This window comes from Macaca nemestrina, chromosome 5, assembly GCF_043159975.1.
Source record: "Macaca nemestrina isolate mMacNem1 chromosome 5, mMacNem.hap1, whole genome shotgun sequence".
In the NCBI taxonomy this organism is placed as follows: domain Eukaryota; kingdom Metazoa; phylum Chordata; class Mammalia; order Primates; family Cercopithecidae; genus Macaca; species Macaca nemestrina.
This window is the reverse complement of record NC_092129.1, coordinates 142,461,100-142,482,945: the sequence shown is the minus strand read 5'-3', so window position 1 is coordinate 142,482,945 and position 21,846 is coordinate 142,461,100. Positions and strand designations below refer to the sequence as shown.

Below are 21,846 nucleotides of genomic sequence, written 5' to 3'. Positions count from 1 at the left end.
AGAGATCACATGGCGAGAGAGGACACAAGGTGTGGGGAGGCACCAGGGTCTTTTAAAAAAACAACCAGCTCTCAGGAAACTAATAGTTTCCAGCTCTCAAGGAAACTAACTCACTTATTACCACAAAGACAACACCAAGCCGTTTATGAGAGATCTTTTGCCATGACTCAAACACCTCCCATTAGGCCCCACCTTTAACATTGGGGATCAAATTTTAACATGAGGTTTCAGGGGACAAACATGCAACTATAGCATCTCCCACAGACTCCTCGATCTGTGGTAAAGGATCTGATAACTTCGAGAGGGCAGGCTGTCAGGGGCCATGTCTGTACTCTGTTATTTGCCCTCCAGGAATTGTTGGAGCTGACTTTTTCAAAAGTGGTTTCTTGAAAATAATTTCACTCCTCCTGTTTCTTGGATCCTTGAAGTGGTCCTGTTATCTTGCCCATTCTGCATCCTGGTATGTGGCTATTCCTTTGATTTTTGTCAGCCATTCCAGTGTCCTTCAGACAAAGTTCTTTTTTTAATTTAACCTAGTCAGTTTTTGTTGCTTGCAACCAAAAGATTACAATTACTACCTTAAAATAATAATAGCTTAGTTATCAAACATCTTATATTCATCGGGTATTCAAATACCTAATTGCTAACCCTAAACGCAACTAGAGTTATCTACATTGTACAATGAAGATACTGAGGTTGTGAATAATTTTCTCAAAAATATAAAGCTAGTAAGCAGCAGAGCCATGATTTGAACTTTCTTTTCTCTAACTACAAATCTTATTGTTTTTAGGATTTTCTTGTCTGCTATTCCATGCTACCTCTGACAAAGATTTTATCACCTAGTGACTAGTCCTTTCTACTACTAACTTTCACCCACATGCAAGCTCATAAAATTGTGCTCTAACTACACCTCACAAATAGGGTGGAAAAGGGCAAGAAAGATTAATCTGTGCCCCACATGGGCCTGTCTTTCCTCTTGATGACAGGAGCTTTCAGGGGTCAAAGCCAGGATCTCAGCCCAGAGTGCTTGTAGGCACTTAGTCAATACTAATCAAGGGAGATGATAAAGGACAAAACCTCGTTTCCCCAAAACTTTGGCAAAGGGAGATTCAGTCTCAGGAAACTTGTAAGTCGGATAGACATGCCAGGATAGATGTAGATAAACATCCTGTCATTGAAGAATAGTGCTAGAAAGGACTACAGAAGCAATGACACTTAATTCCTGCCCTTTTCAGCTGGGAGAACTGAGGTTCAGAGAAGGGAAGGGATATGCTCAGATAGCTCAGCAACACGGTGGCTGTGGCAGCCTGACCTCAATTTCTATGGTGTTTTCCACTAGCCCATGCCCAGGAGATTGCTTAGCCCGTCTATTCTGTCACTTATTCTTATCCCTATCTGTGATGGTAATGCTGGTTTCCAAAGGGAGTTAGATTTACAAACTGGCTTTGTTCCCCATCACCCAAGTGAAGTACAAGATCTTGTACAAGATTTTGTCCTAATGGAACCCTGGCTTTCAACGGGAAGTCTCTATCTTCCCACATGGAGATCTTGTAATCGTTTTGTTACTTTCTAGACATTTCTCTAGGGTGTCTTATTTTCTTACTGGATTTATGAGATGCAGGTGTGCAGAAGTGGGAGAAAATTGATGTCATGGCACCTGAAAGAGAAGAACCCCAGAGGGCGCTGGATTTCAGATGGGCACCCTCCGTGCCATAGGTGATGTTACACTAATGACCACATGCTGGTGATGCTGCTCAGAGAACCCTGAGCAGGGTTCCCCAGTGACTCAGCCCATTGGTCTATTTCTCGTAAGATGTCAGCAGGCATGAAAACCCCCAGTCATCTTCTTGGGTTCTGAGAACGTGCAAATTTCTCACTGGTGAAACAACCCTTTGCTTCCTTCAAAAGGACATGGCAGATTGAAGGGGGTTTCTGGACCTGGGGGAGGATGTGATCTGTAGGAGTTTACTGTGCCTCACTTCACTGATTTCAGCACATTTGTGGAACAGTCTTGCCTGAGGGCACAGAAAAATATTTCTGCTTTTCTGCTTCTGGTCTTTCTCAGGAGCTATGGAACTTAGCCTATGCCTAGGCACAGACTAAAAATGTGGGAGAGGTTGCAATCCCAAGGGCAACTCTCAACTAATGGGGAGCAGAAGCTAGTGGACAAATATCCCAGATTTCCATCCTTCAAATGCCCAATTCTGAGACATATTCTACATGATTCCCTAAGATTGAACCCCAGTTTCCCACAGTAGTCTCCAGCTCAATATTGCACTCTTTCTTTAAAAAACGTGAAAAAGAATATAGTCTCATATATATTTCATACCTATACATATAATACATAAGCTAATATATATACACATATATATCTTATAAAACATTTTAACCATTTTAATGTGTATAATTCTGTGGTATTAATAACATTTTCAATATTATACAACCATCATCATTGTCTATTTCCAAAGTTTTTTTTTGTTTGTTGTTTGTTTTTGAGATGGAGTCTCGTTCTGTCACCCGGCCTGGAGTGCAATGGCTCAATTTCAGCTCATTGCAACCTCTGCCTCTCAAGTTCAAGTGATTCTCGTGTCTCAGCCTCCTGAGTAGCTGGGATTAGAGGTGCCCACAACCACATCTGGCTAATTTTTTTTAATTTTTAGTAGAAACAGGGTTTCACCATGTTGGCCAGGCTGGCTTCAAACTCCTTTCCTCAAGTGATCCACCCACCTCAGCCTCCCAGTGTGCTAGGATTACAGACATAAGCCACCATGTCCAGTTTCCAAAACTTTTCTATCATCCTAAATAAAAACTCTGTATCCATTAAACAATAAATTTTTGTCTTCTCCTCTTTCCAGTCCCTGGTAACCTCTAATTTAATTACTTGTTCTCTAACAAATTTGCCTATTTTAGATATTTCATATAAGTGGAATCATATGTTCGTCATTTTGTGTCTGATTTCATTTAGTGTTTTCAAGGTTCATCCGTGTCGTAGCTTATATTAGAACTTTATTCTTTTTTTATAGGTGAATAATATTCAATTTTATGTCTATACAGTCAGCCCTTCATACCCAAGGTTCTGCATCCATGGATTCAACCAACTGTGGAAGGAAGATATTTTTCAAAATGATAAAAGGGGGAGGTGGCCAAGATGGCTTACAAGTAACAGCTAGTATGCATGGTTCTTGCAGAGCCGAATGGAAGGGGTGAGTAAATATAGCACCTTCAACAGAAACATCCAGTTACTCGCATTGGGACTAATTAAGGAAACGACCTGACCCACGGAGAATAGAGAAAAGCAAGGCAGGACAATAACCCACCCAGGAGCAACACAGAGCCAAGGGAACCTCCCCCTGCCCAGAGAAGCAGTGAGTGAATGTGCAACCCTGGGAACCCATGTTTCTCCCATGGATCTTTGCAACTCTCGGGTCAGGAGATCCCCTCTTGAACCCACTCTACCAGGGCCTTCAGAGCTATGTAGAGTCTCAGCAGAGCAGCTGCTCAGGCACATGTGGAGACCCGGGAGCCTTAGAAACTTGGGCTCTCTGGGCTTTCCAGCAAAAGTAGCTGCAACACTGGTGAAGTAGGAGGTTAGACTCCTGCACATACCCCTAGGAGTTAGGCTGAATCCAGGGAGCTGAGCAGCAACAGTCTATAGTCCCCACTTCTATGACACCTCACAGGATAAGACCCATTAGCTTGGAATTCCAGCCAGCCACTGGTGGAAGTGTTATACCTCCCTGGGGTGGAGCTCCTGGGGGAGGGGCAGGCCACCATCTTTGTTGTTTGTGCGACTTAGCCATTCCAGCCTTTGGGCTTTGGAGAGTCCAAGCTGACCAGGGACAGCAGGGTTCTCCCAGTACAGCACAGCAGCTCTATGAAAATGTGGCCAGAGTGTTTTTCTAATCAGGTCCTTGATCCCATTCCTGCTCACTGGGTGGGATCTCCCAACAAGTGCCTCCAGCCACCCCTACTAGTGTTCTCCAGCAAGAGAAATTTGAAACCTCCCTGGAATGGGGCTCCCAGAGGGAGGGGCAGGGCACCATCTTTGCTGTTTGGGTGACTTAGCTATTCTGACCTTCAGAGTTTGGAAAGTCCAAGGCAATGCGGGGCTGAAGTGGACCCCCAGCACAGCACAGCTGCCCTATGAACATGTGGTCAAACTGCTTTTTTAAAGCAGGTCCATGATCCTGTTCCTTATCACCAGCTGGGGCCTCCCAGCTGGGGTCTCCAGCTGCCCCCACCGGTGTTCTCTGGCTGATAGAGGTTTCAAACCTCCTTGGGTTAGAGCTCCCTGAGGGAGGGGCAGGCCCCCATCTTTGCTGTTTGTGTGACTTAGCTATTCCAGTCTTCAATCTTTGGAGTATCCAAGGCAACCAGGGGCTGAAGTGGACCCTCAGCACAGCATAGCTGCTTTATAAAAATGTGGCCGGACTGCTTTTTTAAGTGGGTCCTAGATCCAATTCCTCCTCATTGGGCAGGATCTTCCAACTGAGGTCTCCAGCCACTTCCTACAGGTGTGTTTGGGACTGCAATAGGTCCATACCTGCCTAGGATGGAGCTCCCAGAGGGAGAGGTAGGCCACCGTCTTTGCTGTTTTGCAGCCTTCACTGGGGATACCTCCAGGTACTGAAAAATCTGAGGCAACGAGGGACTGGAGCAGGCACCCAGCATAACCACGCAGCCCTACAGAAAAGTGGCCAGACTGTTACATGGGTGCCTGTTTCCATATCTCCACCAGGCAGGTCCTCCAGGCCTGGGCCTCCAGCCACCCCACCAGAGCTATTGAGCCAACAGCAACTCAGAAACTCCTGAGTTGACAGAGCCTCCAGGGGCAACTGAAAGCCTGTATGCCACTGCCTCTGTGGTGGAACTGCCCTTGCTAACCTCGGACTAACAAGAGAGCAAAGAGTCTAAGTGCTTTATCCACACCTCTAACAAGCTGCAGTTGACCCAAGGAAAAAGGCCAGTCTGTCTTTCATCATTCCCCTTCCCACCACTGCTCACCACCAGACAGGGAGCCCCTAGCCTGGATCCCCAGCACAAATGCTCCATCATGGGCTGATTGCACTGATTGATTGCTGACCTGCATCTCTCTGGGGTGGAGCCCCCAGGAGATAAGCAAAAGACCCTTGGCCACAACCACTACTAAGATCCCTACCTTTGCTGCCTCCAAGTTAGGCAAGGAACATAAACCCTGACATCACCCTAGAGCTGTAGTGGGCAGCCTAGGAGTGCCAAGCCACCATCTATAGCCAGCACTCAAGAGGGAGAGGAACCCACACTTTCAGAGCATTGAGAGGGAACACAGCTACAACTGTGAAGAAACACAGGGGAGCCACACAACTGAGCAAGAGTCTACTAACTGACCAGTAAGCCTAAGTGACACCTATTGGAGCACACTCTAATGCTTCAACACCAAAAATACCTCACTAACATACCCCTCTCTGAGACCAGAGACAAGATGTCAGCTTCAAATAAAAATCCTGCACACAAAGCCTTTGCCCAGTGAAAACATCAGAAAAGAAGTCTATTGACTGTACTGAATCTACACTGCAGTTAAAGGAACACCTACATGTAGAGATGAGAACCAATACAAGAACTCCAGTAACTCAAATGGCCAGAGTGTTGCATGTCCTCCAAATAACCATGCCAGTTCTCCAACAAGAATTCTTAACCAGGCAGAACTGGCTGGAATAACAGAAATAGAATTCAGAATGTGGATGGGAAACAAAGATCACTGAGATTAAGGAGGATGACAAAACCCAGTCCAAGTAAAATAAGAATCACAATAAAGCAATACAGGAGCTGAAACACAAAATAACTGGTATAAAAAAGAATGGAATGGGTCTGACAGAGCTGAATAGCACAATACAAGACTTTCACAATGCAATAACAAGTATTAACAACAGAATAAACCAATCTGAGGAAAGAGTATCAGAACTTGAAGACTGTTTCTCTGAAATAAGACAGTCAGACAAAAATAAAGAGTAAAAATGAATGGAAAAAACCTCTGAGAAGTATGAGATTATGTGAAGAGCAAAATCTCTGAATCACTGGCGTCCCTGAAAGGGAGAGGGAGAAAACAAAGAACTTGGAAAACATATTTCAGAATATCATCCATGAAAACTTCTCCAACTTTGCCAGAGAGGCCAGCAGTCAAATTCGGGAAATACAGAGAACTCCTGCAATATTCTACCCAAGAAGATCATCCCCAAGACACATAATTGTCAGATTTTCCAAGGTCAAAATGAAAGAAAGAATATTAAAGGCAGCTAAAGAGAAAGGGCAGGTCTCCTACAAAGGGAACACCATCAGGCTTACAGTGGACCTCTCAGCTGAAACCCTACAAGCCAGAAGAGATTGGGAGCCTATCTTCAACATTCTTAAAGAAAAAAAAATCTTCAACCAAGAATTTCATATTCAGCCAAACCAAGCTTCCTAAGCAAAGGAGAAATAAGATCCTTTGCTGATAAGCAAATGTTGAAGGACTTTGTTACCATCAGACCTTCTTTACAAGAGATCTTGAAAGAAGCACTAAATACAGAAAGGAAAGACTGCTACCAACTAATACAAAAACACACTTAAACACACAGACCAGTGTCACTATAAAGGAACCACATAAACAAGTCAACATAATAATGAGCTAACAACACAATGACAGGATCAAATCCACACATATCAATACTAACCTTGAATGTAAATGGGCTAAATGCCCTACTTAAAAGGCACAGAGTGGCAAGCTGGATAAAAAAGCAAGACCCAATGGTATGTTGTCTTCAAGAGATGCATCTCACACAAAATGACACTCACAGGCTCAGAATAAAGGGATAGAGGAAAGTCTACCAAGCAAATGGAAAACAGAAAAAAGCAGGGGTTGCAATCCTAATTTCAGACAAAACAGATTATAAACCAACAAAGATTAAAAAAAAAAAAGATAATGAAGGGCATTACATAATGGTAAAGGGTTCAGCTCAACAAGAAGATCTAACTATCCTAAATACATATGCACTCAACACAGGAGCACCCAGATTCATAAAGCAAGTTCTTAGTGATCTACAAGGAGACACAGATCCCACACAATAATAGTGGGAGACTTAACCACTCCACTGACAGTATTAGAGAGATCATCGAGGTAGAAAATTAACAAAGATATTCAGGATCTGACCTCAACACTGCACCAAATGGATCTGATAGACTTCTACAGAACTCTCCTCCCCCAAACAACAGAACATACATTCTCATTGCACATAGCCTATACCCTAAAATTGACCACATAATTAGACATAAAACAATCTTCAGCGAATGCAAAAGAGCCGAAATCATACCGAACACATTCTTGAACCACAGTGCAATAAAAATAAAAGTGAAGACTTAAAAAATTGCTTAAAGCCATGCAATTACATAGAAATTAAACCACATGTTCCTGAACGACTGTTGGATAAATAATAAAATTAAGGCAGAAATCAAGGAGTTCTGTGAAACTAATGAGAACAAAGATACAACATACCAGAATCTCTGGGACACAGCTAAGGCAGTGTTAAGAGGGAAAGTCATAGCATTAAATGCCTACATAAAAAAGTTAGAAAGATCTCAAATTAACAAACTAACATCACAACTGAAAGAATTAGGGAAGCAAGAAGAAATCAACCCAAAGCCAGCAGAAGACAAGAAATAACGAAAATCAGAGCTGAACTGAAGGAAACTGGGACATGAAACACCATTCAAAAGATCAATGAATCCATGAGTTTTTTTTGAAAAAATTAATAAGATAGGCCACTAGCTAGACTAATAAAGAAGAAAAGAGAGAATACCCAAATAAATACAATTAGAAATGATGAAGGGAATGTTACCACTGACCTCACAGAAATAAAAATAACCATCAGAAACTATTATGAACACCTCTATGCATACAAACTAGAAAACCTAGAAGAGATGGATAAATTCCAGAATACATACACCCTCCCAAGACTGAAACATGAAGAAACTGATTTCCTGAACAGACCAATAATGAGCTCTGAAATTGAATCAGTAATAAATACCATACCAACCAAAAAATGCTGAGGACCTGATAGATTCACAGCTAAATTCTACGAGATGGACAAAGAAGAGCTAGTAGCATTCTTACAGAAACTATACCAAAAAATTGAGGAGGAGGGACTCCTTCCCAGCTCATTCTATAAAGTCAGCATCATCCTGATACTAAAACTTGGCAGAGACACAACAACAACAATAACAAAAACTTCAGGCCAATATCCTTGATGAACATTGATGCAAAAATCCTCAACAAAATACTTGCAAACCAAATCCAGCAGCACATCAAAAACCTAATCCACCATGATCAAGAAGGCTTCATCTCTGAGATACAAGCTTGGGTCAACATACACCAATCGATAAATGTGATTCATCACATAAATGGAACTAAAGACAAAAAACACATGACACTCTCAATAGATGCAGAAAAGTCTTTCAATAAAATTCAATACTTCTTCATGTTAAAAACTCTCAGTAAATGAGGTATTGAAGGAACATGCCTCAAAATAATGAGAGCCATCTATGACAAACTCACAGCCAATATTATACTGAATGAGCAAAAGCTGGAAACATGCCCCTTGAAAACTGGCACAAGACAAGAATGCCCTCTCTCACCACTCCTATTCAACATAGTATTGGAAGTACTAACCAAAGCAATCAGGAAAGAGAAAAAAAATAAAGTGCATCCAAATAGGAAGAGAGGGAGTCAAACTCTCTCTGTTTGCATACGGCATGATTCAATATCTAAAAAATGCCATAGTCTCAGCCCAAAAGCTTCTTCAGCTGAAAAACAACTTCAGCAAAGTTTCAGGATACAAAATCAATGTACAAAAATGACTAGCCTTCCTACACAGCAACAACAGCAAAGCCAAGAGTCAAATCAGAAATGCAATCCCATTCACAATGGCCACAAAAGGAATAAAATACCAAGGAATACAGCCAACCAGGGAGGTGAAAGATCTCTACAATGAGAATTACAAAACACTGCTCAAAGAAAACAGGGAAAACACAAACGAATGGAAACACATTTCATGTTCATAGATAGGAAGAATCAATATCATTAAAATGGACACACTGCCCAAAGCAATGTACAGATTCAATGCTATTCCTGTCAAACTACCAACAACATTCTTCATGAACTAGAAAAAATATATTTTAAAATTCATATGGAACAAAAATGAGCCTGAATAGCCAAGGTAATCCAAAGCAAGAAGAAAAGAGCTGGAGGCGTCACACTGCCTGACTTCAAACTACACTACAGGGCTGCAGTAAGCACAACAGCATCGTACTGATAGAAACACAGGCACATAGACCAAGGAAACAGAATAGAGAGCCCAGAAATAAAGCCACATACCTACAGCCACCTGATACTCAATAAAGCTGACAAGCAATGGGGAAAAGACTCCCTATTCAATAAGTAGTGCTGGGATAACCAGCTACCCATATACAGAATGCTGAAGCTGGACCCCTTCCTTATAGCATATACGAAAACTAAGTCAAGATGGGTTAAAGACTTAATTCAAAACTATAAAAACCCTGGAAGACAACCTAGGCAATACCATCCTGGACGTAAGAATGGGCAAAGATTTCATGACAAAGACACTAAAAGCAATCACAACAAAAGCAAAAATTGACAAGTGGGATCTAAATATATTTAGGATCCTCTGCACAGGAAAATAAACTGTCAACAGAGTGAACAGACAACTTACAGAATGGGAGAAAATTTTATTTGCAAACTATATATCCAAAGGTCTATATTCAGCATTTATAAGGGACTTAAATTTACAAGAGGAAAACAACCCCATTAAAACATGAGCAAAGGATATGAAGAGATATTTTTACAAAGAAGACATATAATGCAGCCAACAAACATGAAAAAAAGTTCAGTATCACTGATCGTTAGATAAATGCAAATCAAAACCACAGTGAGATACCATTTCACATCAGTCAGAATGGCTATTATCAAAAAGTCAAAAAATAACAGATGCTGGCAAGGTTGCAGAGAAAATGGAACACTTATACACTGTTGGTGGGAATGTAAATTAGTTCAACCATTGTGGATAGCAGGATAGTGATTCCTCAAAGAGCTAAAAGCAGAACTACCATTTGACCTAGCAATCCCATTACTGGGTATATAACCAGAGGAATATAAATCATTCTACCATGAAGACACATGTCCACAAATGTTCACTGCAGCACTATTCAGAATAGCAAAGACATGGAATCAACATAAATGCCCTTTAATGGCAGATTGAATGAAGAAAATGTGGTACATATACACCATGAAATACTATGCATCCATAAAAAAGAATGAGATCATGACTTTTGGAGGAACATGGATGGAGCTGGAGGTTATTATCTTTAGCAAACTAATGAAGGAACAGAAAAACAAATACCACATGTTCTCACTTATAAGTGGGAGCTAAGTGATGAGAACTTATGAACACAAGGAAAGAAATACCAGGCACTGGATCTACTTGAGGTTGGAGGGTGGGAGGAGAAAGAGGAGCAGAAAAGATAACTATTGAGTACTGGTCTTAATTCCTGGGTGATGAAATAATCTGTATAACAAACCCCCATGACATGAGTTTACCTATGTAACAAACCTCCATATGTACCCCCAAACCTAAAATAAAAGTTAAAAAAATAAAAATAACAGCACAATAAAACATAATGCAAATAAAAAAATGTAGCATAACACTTATTTACCTAGCACTTACATTGTATTGGGTATTATAACTAATCTAGAGATGATTTAAAGTATAAGGAAGGATATGCCTTGGTTACATGCAAATACCCTGCTGTTTTATATCTGGTACTTGAGCATCCATGAATTTTGGTATCTTTGGATGTTCTGGAACCAATCTCCAGTGGATACAGAGGGAAGATTGTACTATCATTTTATTATCCACTCTTGATGAACACTTGAGGTTTTGTTGTAGTTGTTTTGGGGTTTAGTTTGTTTTGCTATTGTAATACTGCAATGAACGTTGACATATAAGTATCTGTTTGAGTCCCGCTTTTTAATTCTTTTAGGTATATATCCAGGAGTGGAATTGCTGGATCATATTGTAATTCTATGTTTAACTTGTTGAGAAACTGCCAAACTATTTTGACAGCAGCTATATCATTCCCCTAGCAATATACAAGAGTTCCAATTTATCCAAGTCCTTACCAACACTTCTTTTCTGTATTATTATCATCCTAATAGGTGAGAAGTGGTATCTCATTGTGATTTTGACTTGCATTTACCTAAGGACAAAAGATGTTCAACATATTTTCATTTGCTTATTGACCATTTGTATATTTTCTTTGGAGAAATATCTAAGTCATTTGCCCATTTGTAAAATTGGGTTGTCTTTTCTTATAAAAAAGAATATATCTTTTTTATATTCTGGATGTTAAAACCTTATTCAATACATGATTTTCAAATATTTTCTCCCATTCTATGTTATCTTTCCACCTTTTAATTGATGTCCTTTGATGCATAAAAGTTTTTAATTTTGATGAAGTCCAATTTTTTCTTTTGCTGCTCATTCTTTTGGTTCAATATCTAAGAGACCATTACCAAATCCAAGGTCATAGAGATTTACACCTAACTCTCTCTCTCTAAAAATTGTATGAGTTTAGCTCTTATATTTTAGTCATTGATCCATTTTGAGTTAATTTTTCCATATGGTATGAGGTAGGGGCCTAACTTTTTTTTTTTTTCTTTTTTCATTTTGAAATCCAGTTGTCCTACATAGCATCATTTGGTGAAGAGACTATTATTTACCCTTGAATAAACTGGGCACCTTTGTTGAAAATGTGATGGGAGACAGAACACTGCTTGAATCATTGGACAACCTAAAGAGATAGGTAGAAAGAGGGGATGCTGTAGGCTGGCCACATCCCTTGACTGCAGGTCACAGATCCTTTGACATGGTCTTCTCACACAGCTCACTGTCTCTCTAAGCTTCAAGTACTATTCCCCCTCCTTTTGACCCTCTAGGCCTCAGGTGGAAATGGGAATGCCCTCCCTGGAGAACTGAGCCATCTTTTATTATTTTCCACACTCTACCAACAGCTTTGTAAATGTCCTTGTGATGGTTTATTTTATGTGTCAACTTGACTGGGCTATGGGATGCCCAGATAGCTTGTGAAACATACTATCTGGGTCTGCCTGTGAGGGTGTTTTGGGAAGAAATTAGCATTTAAATAAGGAGACTGAATAAAGAGATCTGCTCTCACTAGTGTCAGTGGACATCATCCAATCTGTTAAGGTCTTGAATAGAACAAAAGGCATAGGTAGAGCAAATTCTCTCTTTTTTTCTTGAGCTGCAACATCTAGTTTTCTTGCTTTCAGATGTCAGAGCTCCTGATTCTCAGGCCTTTGGACTCTGACTGAATTATACCACCAGCTTTCCTGGTTCTTCAGCCTGCAGATGGCAGATTGTGGGACTTCTCAGAATTCATAACCATGTGAGACACTTTCCATAGTAAATTTCCTCTTATCTATCTACCTAACTATCTATCTAGCAATCTAGCTAGCTAGCTATTCTATTGGTTGTTTCTCTGGAGAATGCTGACTTATACTGTCTCTTCACTAAATTTTCCCCAAGCGACCCAATTTCAGGGTGCCACCTGTTTGCTGTAAGGACCCTGATGGATGCACCTCATTGCCTAAAGTGGAGGCAGGGAAGTTTGCCAGTTAGCTCACATATCAGCTTTGCCTCAGTGATAGCCATGTCCCCAGTCACACCCTCCAAAAGTGATGTCTGTCTGTTGTCTTTTCTGGGTAAAGGGGTAGTTGGTGTACTGGGGTAGGAAGAACAATTATTTTGGAGACAGGAGTTCTGGGCTGTTGTCACTATTCTCACGCTGACTCATGATGGGACCTGGGATAGTCTCTTGTCCTCTTTGAGTTTTATTTTGCTCCTCTGTGAAATGGTGCTGGCTGCCATGCTCAGTAGCTCTTCCCATGATTAAAGTGCAGGATTCCTGTGTTAAATGCCCCCTCCTCACACCAGCCAGTTATATCCATACAGGACTATCCCTGGGCAGGGAATCCAACCACTCAGGCCTCACTGCTCCTCCCCATCCTGGGGACAAACAAGATCTTCCTCGGGTAACCCACGAACCACTCCTAGGACTTCAGGGAATAGAAAATATTTGTCATGGCTTCTGAAGGCTCTGTCAAGAGAAGCAACACACTGTTATCTTCAGGGCTGGAAAGTAGGACTTGAGACTTTCCCTGGGAACACCCTGCTCCCACAGAAAGCCTTCTAGAGCTCAGAACTGCCCAGTAGGAGAAGGAATACCTATATAAGTGTCTGAAGCTTCCCTGGTACTGAACAGGATTCTTACTAACAAAACCAACCAACACATTCATGAAGCAGAACATTTTCATTTGTGAATGAGAAGTCTGTAACTTTGTAGAAATCAATGAGCCAAAGCAATTAACAGAGTGGGCTTCCGAACCAAATCTCAGCCCCTTATAGTAGGGTGGATGTCCTTGTCTGAAAGAGAGAGTTTTCCTTTCCCTTTCCATGTATTGAAGAGGGCTGGATACTCAGGGAGTCAAGGAAATGTATCAGTCAAGTTCTGTGCAAGAAATAGAAAACATCTCTAGATATTTCAAATGGAAAGAGATTAGAGGCATGGAATTAGGTGCCTAAAAGTCTTTAGGAAGGCTAGAACCATATGAGTTTCAGGTTGGGTGCAGGAATGCCCCTTGGAACACTGCAAAGCTGACTTGTCAATGGAGCTGCTCCTTCTAGGGCACCTCTAAGCTGTTGAATTTAAGATCACACCAAGCCATGATTCAGGGCTCAGGAATCCAGGAAAGCAACCCTGCAGCTGTGCCCTGTGCCTGTCTGTTTTACTGCTCTCAGAGCTGGTGTGTGGGTCTGGAATGTGATTTTCAGCCACTGTGTCCACTACAACTGCTTCTCCACACCCAACAAAAACGGGCACTGGGATGCTGCTGCAGAAGAAAAATAAAAGCCACATTTCCTCAACCTCTCTTGCCAGCAGAAATACAATCAAAAGCAGAGGCAAGGTGGCCTGTACCTCACTTTGTCTCCCAAGTCTTATGCAAAAACATTTCATTAGAGAGCTTAATAGACATGTGGAAGAATAACTACAAAGAAGTCTGAGAAATGTAGTTCTTAGCTTTCCAGCCCTTGCTGTGCAGGAAGACAGACTAGAAGAAGGGCAGGATGGAGGGCAAGCAAGCTGACCTGCAGTGCCCACACAGCAGACCATCCTAAATCAGAAGGAGGCTGTTGACCTGTTTCAAATTCCCTTTGGAGGTTGCCAATCATCTAACACCACCCCCATTTTCCTCTGAGAAGGGACATGTGGACACCAATACAGGTAGACTCAATATGCCTCATTTCCATGCCATAAAAAATAGGACAATTATATGCAGATTTGGTTGAGTAATGTTTTTGTGTGTGTTTGTGGAGGGGAGGACACTGAACACAAGATATTGACATTTTTGTTGTCTAGAACAATGCTGATGTTCAATTGTTCAAAATTTAATGTTCCCAAGACAATATATACAGTCCTAGGTTTAAATCCCAACTCTGCCTCTATGTGACTCTAGACCAGTTGCTTGTATTCCCTGAGCTCTATTTTTTTCACCTGTAAAATGGTACTAATGATATTGACTTTATAGAATTGAGTGAAGAGTAAATGAAATAAACCTGTAAAGTGCCTGGTGGAGTGCTGAGCACACATGTACTTGGGGTCTAATGACTATCCCCATTGCCCTGTTTTATACATTTTGCAGTAAAAGCCAATCCACATGCCAGGGAGTAGACTGTCCCTTGGATAAATGTCAATTGCATCACTGTTTGAGAACAAAAAATGATGAGATTTTTTTCCCTAATGCTTCAGAAACCTCCGTAGACCCTCACCTGGTGTTCTATGCAGCACACGTTTCCAGAGACTGCATCTTCCTAACAGAAGGGGTCACACAGGCAGCCTAATAAGAGAGAACAGCAGGCTGGGCATGGTGGCTCACGCCTATAATCCCAGCACTTTGGGAGGCCGAGTCAGGCAGATCACCTGAGGTTAGGAGTTCGAGACCAACCTGGCCAACATGGTGAAACCCTGTCTCTACTAAAATACAAAAAGTAACCAGGCATGGTGGCAAGCGCCTGTAATCCCAGCTACTCAGGAGGCTGAGGCAGGAGAATTGCTTGAACCTGGGAGGCGGAGGTTGCAGTGAACTGAGTTTGTGTCACTGCACTCTAGCCTGGGTGACAGAGCAAGACTCCATCTCAGAAAAAAAAAGGGCAGAGGGGAAGGGCAGCAAGAAGTTTTTGTATGATTTATCAGGATCAGTGTTTTTTGAACTGCAGGTCAAGACCCATTAGTGAGGAGGACCCAAAATCAATGGGTTATGACTGGCATTTTTCCCAATGAAATCAAATGGAAGGGAAGGAAAGAAGGAAATAAGAGAAATGAGACAAGAGAAGAAGAAGAGAAAGAGAGACTATGAAAGTATGTCTTGATAGAGTATTGTTTTGAGGAACTGCTCTCTCCATTCATAGGTGTGTATGAGCACGTGTGTGTGTGTGTGTGTGTGTGTGTGTGTACGCACTGGGTCATAATGTCAAATACATTTCTTGCTTGAATCACTGCAAAAAATGTTTGAAAGTCAAGATAACCAGCCCCCTATTTTGGAGTGAAGGGGAACACGGATAATTAACCTGCTATACGACTTGTAACAAAAAGGAATTTCATTGATACTAACTTAATTACCCAGAAAATAAATTTATATCTAAAAGTTTCTGAAAAGCCCACTGCTCACCACCCAGGTCATTATAGCATCATCCTGGATTCTCTGTGCAGTGGCCAGCTGGACCCATGGGTCGGTGTGGTGAAGGTACTGCCTTGGGGCACAGTGCTCTTGGCTTTCCCACTATGGTGTCTGCCCTGGCCTGACATGCAGGTGACACAGTGTCAGGTTGTGAGGGGTCTACCCCTCAGATCCCGCTGCCCTTGGCTGCTCACCCTCCCTTTCTCCCCTAGCCTCTTTGGTGCTGAGCTCATCTCTCCTGTGCTCTTATCTGCACCCCTCCACTCCATGGCTTTCCTTCTGCAGCTCCTTGCTTCTGCTGTCTCACCTGCTGCTTCCACTGCTAAATGGCTTTCCGCTCTCAGCCTGCAAATAATTCCTGCTGCCGCATGCACAGTCTGCACACAGCTCCTGCAGCCACCTGCCACTCACCATCCTCAGTGCCCAGGGCTTGGCTTGCAGCCTCCCTCATGGTGGCTGAGGAGGAGTCAAAGAGAGAGACACATGAGGCACAACGAGAGGACTGTCACTTGGTGCAGGAGGAGGCTCATTAGGTCATGTTCCTTAACATCTCTGAGCCTCCGTTTCCTCATCTGCAGAGTGCGTGCAACAGTTGAAAGGTGTCCTTGCTCCTCATCAGGCTGTGGAAAGTGTGAGGTCTGTCAAAAGAGCTGGGCACGCTTGAGGGATTGTGTGCCTGTCAGGACCCTCCCTAACTTTCTGACTCCTCCTTCTTCCCTTCCTCCCTTTGCCCATTCTCCTTGGTGCTGGCTTCTCTAGTGCAGTGGTCCTGCTCTTTAGGAAACTCTTTTATTTTGTAAGGAAAGGATCAGCTGGGGACAACACCCACCTCGTGGAAGCCCAAGACCACCTCATTTTTGGTGTTCTCTGTTCTCCTTACTTTGAAACCCACCTTAGTCCAAGGGACCCTCCATTCCCAGGATTGTTCAGAAGACCAGTGGAAGAGAGCTTTTACTTTTAACAGCTGGTTACATGTGGGTTACTCTTGCTGAAATATAGACGGCCTGACTCTTGAATGAATAAATACTTTGTCTCCTCTTCTGGTTTTAGGCAATGGGGTGCCAAATAGGAACAAGGTTCCTGCTGAGACAATCCTGCCTAATGAAGCATTGGAGGTGTCAATCTGTGGGCCATGAGAAAGCTCCATGCTTGGGCCCAGCTCCCAGCCACAGACCCACCGCTTCCTCTTCACTGGCCATGGGTCATCTGCTGCCAGTGGCTTCTTCTCTCGAATACCCCTCTTTCAGGGTGAGCTGGGAAGACGCCAACTTGTTTTTCCATTAGCTTTTAAAAAACAGGCTAAGGAAATCTATGCTGGGTACAACCAGATCCCTGAGCTCCTGACCTGAAAGCAAACAGCTGGCCTGAGAAACAGAGGGAGCATTGGGACAGACTGAAGAGCCCTGAAACCTACAGCTGCCTTCCCATGAAATCTTCACCCTAGGGTAAGTCACTATACCTTGTGGGGACTCAGTTTCCCCACTTATGTGGCATTGGTGATTAACATATAGGGCAAAAGCCTATCTCTAGTGATTAGCACAATGACTGGCACATAGTAGATGCTCAGTTGTGTGCCCCATATTCATGGCTTCATAGATTAATTCAATTCTCCAACCCGAGTAATTATTAGTAGTGGTCAGTACTCTGAGCAAACACTGTGTATGGCCCTACAGAGAATCTCATGCAAGAGAGGGTCTGCTTCTTGAACTAAAAGGGATGCATCTTCAGAGTCTAGAGTGGAATGAATCCCATTTCCCTTGTTACTTACTCTGGAGAAGACTGATCTCTCTTGCCACCTTCCTGCTGGCACAGGGACCCCCAATACTCTGGTTTATAGCCACAGCCTTGCTCCTAACACATTGTGTAACTTCAGACCTCAGTTCCTTCATCTGAGAAATGGGTGTGGATTCCTCTCCAGCTCTAATGCTCAAATCCTGTAGTCTCCCTGTCGAGCGAGACATTGGTACACTCAGGGGCTCTGTTCATCAGAGATTTTCCATGTTATCAAATCTCCCCTTCCCTGTCTCTCATGCAAAAATTCTGATTAGACTAGAGGTGAGAGGGTGGACAATGAAACTTCCTCTTCCCTCTCACTTCTACACTTACACTCCTCTCTTCCCAGCTGTCCCCAACTCGCTTTTTTAATTCCTCAGCTCTGAAGACGAATTTGCATATTAATTTGAAAACGAGATCAGTTATTAGCCATAACCTGTCATGTATCATCCAATGCATCTGGACCTGGATTAGATTCAATATTGTCACAGAATAAAGACAGGGGGGAAAGAACTAAATAATTTAAAGTCATTATTCTACTAATCCTCCCGCCTGGCTGGGCTCCCTAGAGGTGTGTTAGGAGGTAATTGAAAACACAGAGATTTGCTGAGAAGACATTTGAGAGGAACCTTGCCAGCCATGGAAAGTATGGAGCTTGATGGTTTTTCCCTCTCATCTACCCACAAGGAAGGAAAGAGAGTGGTAAGGCTGTGACTCCAAGAAAACAGAGGCAGGGAGGTAGTACTTTAGGACCTGGGACACAATGGGGCCAGTAGGAAGTGAGAGACTCAGGTGCCACATCTCCTCTCTCTGTATCACCCTGTAGGGAGATGTGGCACATCTCCTCCCTACAGGGTGATACAGAGAGAGGAGATGAAAGGGAGGTGGAGAAAGGATGTCATGAGCCCCTCTCCTGCAGACCCTTTACATGTGGGTTACTCTCTTCCCCATCCTGCCCCTTTCTGAGGTCTTTTCACCTGATATACCAAAGAAAATGCTAAAGTCATAATTTGCAAACAGGCACCCTGGACTTATGTTTTGTTTGACTTGATCATAAAATGTCTTTTTTAAAAAGATAAATAGAATGCCAAACATGCATACATCTGGAAATTTCACATAGAAACCCAGTTTTGCTTCCTTTTGACCATGGGAAGTGCTGGCAGGACTGTGGCCATAGTTTCATGAGACCCCCTTCGGCTGGAGCTGAGCTAAGCTGCCCACTCATATAGAGCTTGAGGATTCTGGGAGACCCACCGAGCTGGCTTCACTCCTTTGTGTTACCTGCCTCAAACCTCTATGCATTTGCAGTTGCAATCCCATTTCGTGGGTAAAGGTGCTCCCATTGCAGCTCCCAGGAAATGGATCTACTGCAATGTGGATAATCAGAGAATCCAGGTTCAGGGCAGGGGAAGGGAGCCAGTGTTTTTTCTTTTCTTTTTTTTCTTTTTTCTTTTTTTCCTGTGTTTCAATAACTTTGATGGGGAGCCAATGTTTTCTAAACATAGACTCAGCTAGGCACTGTGTTAGGCATGGGGGCTGTGAAGAGGTGGAAGATGTGTGCTTTGTGTGAGTTGTCTTGGAGGGGAGATAGGCGGTGTCTATACACAGAAAACTAAGGAATTTGTAAAAAAAAGAATTTCCTAAAGGAGGAGTTCAAAGAGAGATTGTGCTGTGTCAAGAGGAAATGGGTTTCCCCTGCACTGGTGGTGTTCAACAGAGAGTGGTTGGTCTTGTGGTGGAGATGACCACGCATAGACCCGTTTTGGTAAGATATCACCCCTGAATCTGTATTGCAGGAGCAGAAGTGAGCCACAGAGCCCAGGGTGGGCAGAAAATACAGCAGTTTGGGCTCTAGAGCAGGCTCTGCCAGCAATTTACTAGGCAAATTACCCTTGGGCAAATAGCCAAATGTTTCTGAATACCAACTTCCCCAACCATAAAGTGAAATCCGTGATGCTTCCTGCTCTCCCTCTTTCTAGAAGAGAGTACATTGAAAGAGAGCAGATTCCTCAGCTGCAGGGAACTCAGAGGAACAGCAAGGGACATTCAGGGCTGCTGGGGAAAAGGTACAACATCCCATCCCTTCCAAGTATAAACTCTTGTGAGCTATCTCAGCTCCTCCATCCCAGAGTGTGGAACACATGGCACCAGCTGCAAGGGACCCCATCTCCTATGAGAAACCAAATGCTTGGTTGTTAGTACCATTTATTGCTGCCATGGGAATTAGCTGCTGCTTAATGAATTTCTTAAGGAAGAAAGCTGTACATGTTCCTGCACAGCTAGAGAAGTGGAGGCAAACCTGCCCTCCCCCACTTCTCTCCTCTCACCTGTGGGTCCACACTATTATTATTTATAAGTTCCCTTTTAAGGCTGGCATCCTGAACAAGTCACTTGCCCCCTCTGGGCCTCATTGTCTTCATCTGTAAGAAGGGGAGTTAGACTACTGTTCACAAGCATATTATTTTCTCTCTGCTTCTCTGAATCTCCCTGCCCCCCAAAAAAATCTCAAAACAAAAAAAAAACTGTACTCTGGATGATCATCAATTAAATACTCTAATTACACAGGAATTGTTTCATTAGTTGTTTCCACCCGATCAAGCCTTGGCTATATGAAGGGGGGTAGAAAGTCCCTCAATTGTTACCTAAGTGACTAAAGGAAATGAAGCTAAGTAAATCCCCAGCCCACAGCTCATCGCTGTGATGCTGGCAGGCTTGTTAGCAAGCTTGGAAAGTGACCTGTGGTTGACAAGATCTCTCGGGTTGAGAATGAATCTTACATTTGAGTTCTGTCCCCACAGGTCAGATCAAATGAATCACTGTTCATGGAGTCTCCTCTGGCACTTTCTGCAGTCCTTATCACTGACGTCAGGCTTCGTTTGTTTATGAGCTGTCTTCCCCGCCTGGAAAGTGAGCACCATCCTATTGGTCTCTCCATGTCTGTTCCAGCACAGGCCCTAGGAGAATGACTTGTGAATAAATGAATAAATTATATGTGATATCCTAGAACCGCTCATTCATTGAGGACTAGGGCTGGGAGGTTCTGTCTAGTTTATCTTCAGTACTTCCATGCTGAGCAGTCCCTGCTGGGGATCTCTACACCACCAGATGTCCAGTGCCTGCAGGTTAAGCCTTGGTTGCTCCCTTTGCAATGCTCCTCATCCCTGCACCTGCCATTCTGCATTAAAAAACCTTGATGATCAGGGGCAAAAGTAGGGTGAGGTGAAATACTTATTGGGGTGTAACACTTAAGGGGGCACAAAAAGAAACTCAGTAATATTTTAATGCAACATTTCTAAAAAATCAAAATTAATGAAAAAACTTCATGCTAAACAGAACATTTTAATTTTAAATAAAGTCCGGATTTGCACTTGCATAACTGCTTCACTAGCCTCACCTTGAAAGGGCCTTCTGGAGACAATGCCTCAAAAGTAGCTCAGACTCTGACTCTGGTAGTAACATTGCCATCTATTTGCTACAAGGCTAAACCCTTGGTTTCCTGTGAAAGCTTGGCCTGGGCTATCTGTTTTCAAATGAAAGGGGAATTCCTATTTGTGGCGTCTGCCCCATGTGCTATGGGGTCGTGTTTGCTTTGCTTGGCAGAATCCTGGAATACTGGTTCCAACAAGGACCTTACAGATAGAGCGGTTCTCAACATAGGACAGTCCTCTCTGATCTTGGAAACTTGTCAATGTCTGGAGACATTTTTCATGGTCACAAATAAAGAGGGGGTTCTACCAACATCTAGAGGAGAGAGGCCAGGGATGCTGCTAACCATTCTACAATTCACAGGACAGTGCCCACCACAAATAATTATTCAGTCATAAATGTTCATGGTGCCTAGGCTAAAAGACCCTGAGGCAGAGAAACAGGGGGAAATAGACTCAAATCTACATGGCTGGTCTGGTGATTCCTCATTGAAAGACAACCACTTCTCAATTAAGTTCCCTGAATTCTGAAAATCTTGTGGTTTCTCTGTCCACAGATAAGACCCACCCTAACTCAGGCATTTATGAAAGAGGATATCACAATTTCCTTAGGTCCCTATCACTTTCCTACAACTTGCTCCCCTGACTTTGAGGAAGTTCTTCCTGAAGCCTAGCCTTCATCTCTCCTGCTGCGTTCAGGAATGTTTCGGAGATCAGATGTTCCTCTCTTGTCCCACCCACTTCAGACCCTTTGAAATAATGCAGCGTAATATTGCTGATTGGAACTCCCCAATGAAAGAAAAGGTC

At 42.8% G+C, this 21,846-nt stretch overlaps 1 long non-coding RNA gene across 1 annotated transcript; it reads left to right on the top strand.

Moving 5' to 3' along the window:
* Window positions 1–15,469: 15,469 nt before the first annotated feature.
* Window positions 15,470–20,741, top strand: LOC105489659 (uncharacterized). The gene is made up of 3 exons (XR_011623136.1): window positions 15,470–15,572; window positions 16,892–17,286; window positions 20,413–20,741. It is a non-coding gene; the product is annotated as an uncharacterized lncRNA (long non-coding RNA).
* Window positions 20,742–21,846: the final 1,105 nt, after the last annotated feature.